Source organism: Malurus melanocephalus, unplaced genomic scaffold (genome assembly GCF_030028575.1).
Source record: "Malurus melanocephalus ecotype Western Australia unplaced genomic scaffold, MMel_1.1 scaffold_2872, whole genome shotgun sequence".
NCBI lineage: Eukaryota > Metazoa > Chordata > Aves > Passeriformes > Maluridae > Malurus > Malurus melanocephalus.
The window spans coordinates 1-4955 of record NW_026626104.1 but is presented as its reverse complement, the minus strand read 5'-3'; the positions used below and the strand labels follow the sequence as shown (position 1 = coordinate 4955).

The window sequence follows — 4955 nt, the reverse complement described above, 5'->3', positions numbered from 1 at the left end:
TTTTTTTGATTGGTCCGCGCCGCGCTGTTCTGCCCGGAGACGGCAAAAAGACGCGTTCCTATTGGTTGTTGGGCGGGGCGCGCGCGCTCGCCTCACGCGCGGTTCCCCCCCCCCGCTTAGCAGCGCCGCCGCCATTTTGTTTCGGTGGTTGATGAAGGGGAAGGGGGGGGCGGTGCGAAAAGGTTAAAAAAAAATTRAAAAATAGTGAAAAATGTGTAAAATAAATCAAATTTGTGTAGTTGGAAATGGGGAGGGAGCGCGGAAGAAGCGCCGGTGCGGAGGAAAGGCCGCGTTTTCCTGAGGGAGCCCGCGTGGCCCCCCCCGCTCCTCACCGCCCTCATTTTATTTATTTTTATAAAAATTTATTTAATAAAAACTCGCCCAATCCCCTCACAGATYCCCTTCCCACATCATTTTATCCTCTCCAACGCGCAAATCCCGCGGGTGAGAGGCGAAAAAACCGAAAAATAACCGAAAAAAAACGCGGGGCAAGCGCCGCCATTTTGCGGAGCTCCGTGAGGGGAGGAGAGAACCGGAACCGCCCCCCCCCCGGCGGAGTCGCCTCACGGGGACGGAAATTTCACCGATACCGAAAAATGAATTTTATCACGATATAATCGCAGGTAATCGCGATATTTATTCATTTAATATCAATTTTTAACAAATGTCCCCCGTGTGGGGTGCACCGTTCCCGGAGTGGCCGCAAATACCGGGAGCGGAGAAAGCCCCGAGTTCCGATAAAGACACAGAGTCCCAAAATGTGATTTATACCGCAATAAAATCCATTATTTCAACCGCAATAAAATCCATTATTTCAATTTATTTTATATCTATTTTTTACCAAATAAAGTTCCCCCGGAGGCGCTGCGATACCGGGACGATGCGCGGAGTGGAGAGAAGTGAACTCCGCGAGTGATAAGAAGTTACAAAAGCATATTCAATATCGCGATATAATAAATTTAAATTTTGATTTTTATTATTTCTGTTAATTTTTATTCTATTTTTTCACCACTAAAGGTCCCCGTGTGGGGTGCACCGTTCCCGGAGGCGCTGCAATACCGGGACGATGCGCGGAGCGGAATCAGAAGCGAACCCCAGCACAAAGCCATGTTTGATATCGCGATATAATCACGATAAATCCCTAATTTTATAATTTTTAAATCTATTTTTCACCAATAAAGGTCCCCAATTGGGGTGCACCGTTCCTGGAGGCGCTGCAATACCGGGACGATGCGCGGAGCGGAGCAGAGACAGAAGCGAGCTCCGGGAGTGACACCGTATTACAGAATTGCGATTGATATCGCTATATAAATCGCGATATAATTAATTTAAATTTTGATTTTTATCATATTTGAATCTATTTTTCACCAATAAAAGGTCCCCGGTGGGGGTGCACCGTTCCCGGAGGCGCTGCAATACCGGGACGATGCGCGGAGCGGAGCTGAGAGAGAAGCGAGCTCCGGGAGCGACATTGAGTCATAAAACCATGATTGTTATCGCGATATAATCATAGCTTATTGACAACAACCGGTTTTTGTTAATCCTCGATCTATTTTTCACCAATAAAATGTCCCCGTGCGGGGTGCACCGTTCCCGGAGGCACCGCAATACCGGGACGATGCGCGGAGCAGAGCAGAGACAGAAGCGAGCTCCGGGAGCGACATTGAGTCACAAAACCACGATTGTTATCCCGATATAATCGTGGTTTATTAATAAAGCCTGGTTTTTGTTAATCCTCGATCTATTTTTTCACCAATAAAAGTCCCCGGTGGGGGTGCACCGTTCCCGGAGGCACTGCAATACCGGGACGATGCGCGGAGCGGAGGGAGCAAGCTCCGGGTCCAACTCCCGAGCCCAAAAATCCGTTTAATATGAAGTCCTCTCATCGAGGACGTATCAGATATTAAACTGATAAGAACAGATACTACACTTGATCTTAGCCAAAAGGCCGAGAAGCGATACCAAGTTTAATTCCCGCTCGGTTCCCGGTGCCGCCCGCTCCGCTCGCATCTCACGGTCACCGCCGGTACCGTCCCCAAATCCTGGTCCTAAACCGGGATCATTTCCTCAGTTCCTCCCGTGCGTTTTGCCCGCGCTCCGTGCGCGGAGAATCCCAAAAAACCCCGAAAATGCTGTAAAAACCTCTCCCAGAATGCCCTTCGCCCCCCTCGCCTTATAAAATTTGCATAACCCCGCCTGTCAATCACGCCCGCCGGCCGCTAGCGATGCGAGCTTGATTAGCATGACACGCCCCTTAATTTGCATATTCTAGGATTGGCTCCGCCCCTCGGTGCGGGGGGGATTTGGGGTCTCCCCTTCCGCAGCCGCTCCGGGATCGCTTCCTCAGCTCCTCCCGCGCGTTTTGCCCGCGCTCCGTGCGCGGAAATCCCAAAAAACCCCGAAAATGCCCTAAAATTCTGTCCCACAATGCCCTTCGCCCCCCTTTCTGTTTGAAATTTGCATAACCCCGCGCCTGTCAATCACGCCCGCCGGTCGTTAGCGATACTGGCTTGATTAGCATAACACGCCCCTTAATTTGCATATTCAATGATTGGCTCCGCCCCTCGGTGAGGGGGGATTTGGGGGTTTCTCCTTCCGCACCCGCTCCGGGATCGCTTCCTCAGCTCTTCCCGCGCGTTCCGCCCGCGCTCCGTGCGGGGAAATCCCAAAAAACCCCGAAAATGCCCTAAAAATCTGTCCCACAATGCCCTTCGCCCCACTTTCTGTTTTAAATTTGCATAACTCCGCCTGTCAATCACGCCAGCCGGCCGGTAGCGATGCTGGCTTGATTAGCATAACACGCCCCTTGATTTGCATATTCTTTGAGTTGGCTCCGCCCCTCGGTGCGGGGGGATTTTGGGGTCTCTCCTTCCGCACCCGCTCTGGGATCGCTTCCTCAGCTCCTCCCGCGCGTTCCGCCCGCGCTCCGTGCGCGGAAATCCCAAAAAACCCCGAAAATGCCCTAAAAATCTGTCCCACAATGCCCTTCGCCCCCTTTCTGTTTGAAATTTGCATAACCCCGCCTGTCAATCACGCCCGCCGGCCGTTAGCGGTGCGAGCTTGATTAGCATAACACGCCCCTTAATTTGCATATTCTATGATTGGCTCCGCCCCTCGGTGCGGGGGGATTTGGGGGTCTCTCCTTCCGCACCCGCTCCGGGATCGCTTCCTCAGCTCCTCCCGCGCGTTTTGCCCGCGGTCCGTGCGCGGAAATCCCAAAAAACCCCGAAAATGCCCTAAAATCTGTCCCACAATGCCCTTCGCTCATAGTGTCGATAAAATTTGCATAACCCGAGCCTGTCAATCACGCCCGCCGGTCGTAAGCGATGCGAGCTTGATTAGCATAACGCGCCCCTTAATTTGCATATTCTATGATTGGCTCCGCCCCTCGGTGCGGGGGATTTGGGGGTCTCTCCTTCCGCAGCCGCTCCGGAATCGCTTCCTCAGCTCCTCCCGCGCCTTCCGCCCGCGCTCCGTGCGCGGAAATCCCAAAAACCCCCGAAAATGCCCTAAAATTCTGTCCCACAATGCCCTTCGCCCCCCTTTCGGTTTAAAATTTGCATAACCCGCGCCTGTCAATCACGCCCGCCGGCCGTTAGCGATGCGAGCTTGATTAGCATAACACGCCCCTTAATTTGCATATTCTTTGAGTTGGCTCCGCCCCTCGGTGCGGGGGGATTTGGGGGTCTCTCCTTCCCCACCCCCCGATTATTTTGGGGGAATTTGGGTCTCTCCCTCATCCCACGGGTTTTATTTTGTTGGGGAATTTGGGATCCCTCCATTCCCCCTCAGGGGTTTTGGGGGAATTTGGGTTTTTTTGGGGGGGGGGAATTTGAGATCCCTCCACTCCCCCTCATGGATTTTTTTGGGAGAATTCGGGTTTTTTTTTCCCCCTGCGAGGTTTGTGGGCAGAGGAGGGAAATAGGGACACCTCGGGCGACACAAACACCCCAAAAAAACCCTAAAATTGTCACCTCCTGTTCAAAATCCCCAAATTTAGGGTGGGATTTTCCAGATTCGTCCCATAATTTCCCCCCCAACCCCAACATTTTACAAATAATCCCCGCTCAAGTTCATCCCTTCCATAAATAATGAGAAAATCCACGTTTTTAACAAAAAATAGGATCTTTATTCAATAAAAAATTAGGATGTTTGTTCAATGAAATACTTCTGGTCCAGGAACTGCAAGAAAAAAATTTGGTTTAAAGTAAGTGAGGTCTTTAAAACCTTTTAGACAGCCCCAAATCCCCTCTTCACCCACTCGTGACCCCCTCCAAAATTTTAAACATCCCTTGGAGCCCCCCAAAACCTCCCCAAATCCCTTTTGGGGGACCCCCCCGAGCCTCAGAAGGAACCACTCAGTCACGGGGCTCAGTCTGGGGCGGTATCGCCTCATCCTCGGCAGGGGGGACCCCAAAAAAACCCCAAAAACCACTCCCAAAAGCTCAGCTGAGCCCCCCTAAACTCAGCTTAAACCCCCTAAACTCAGCTTAACCCCTCTAAACTCAGCTTAACCCCCCCAAACTCACCTGAGCCCTCGGGGCAGCCTCAGCACCTGTGGGAGAGCAGAGGGGGAGGGGCTCAGTGTGGCCCCTCCCCCACCCCGAACACCCCCAAATTTGCCCCCACCCCCAATTTTTCAGGTGTTCGGGTGTTTTCAGGGGGATCAAAGTGAGCTAGTGACATCATCACCAAAATTGGGGGGAGGGGTCCGGCAGGATGACGTCATTTATCAGACCACGCCCTCTCATTTGCATACCTGAGCCAGGTGGTGCCAAGCACGAGGTCACCTGGAGGGGACACAAAAAAGGGGGGTCAGGGGGGGTTTTTGAGAATTTGGGGACCCCAAAGGAGGGGGGGAGGGTCCCCCCGGGTCAGGCCTTGGGTCCTCAGCAGCAGCTGCAGCTTCAGCCGAACGAGATTCGTGAGGTCATCACCCCTGGGGGGACCCCAAA

The 4955-nt window shown here is 52.6% G+C and overlaps 2 non-coding genes across 2 annotated transcripts; both read right to left on the bottom strand.

Moving 5' to 3' along the window:
- Positions 1–1769: 1769 nt before the first annotated feature.
- On the bottom strand, positions 1770–1960 carry LOC130587958 (U2 spliceosomal RNA). The gene has a single exon (XR_008966879.1). It is a non-coding gene; the product is annotated as a U2 spliceosomal RNA (small nuclear RNA).
- Positions 1961–4338: 2378 nt separating this feature from the next.
- Positions 4339–4406, bottom strand: LOC130587959 (small nucleolar RNA SNORD31). Its single transcript, XR_008966880.1, has one exon. It is a non-coding gene; the product is annotated as a small nucleolar RNA SNORD31 (small nucleolar RNA).
- Positions 4407–4955: the final 549 nt, after the last annotated feature.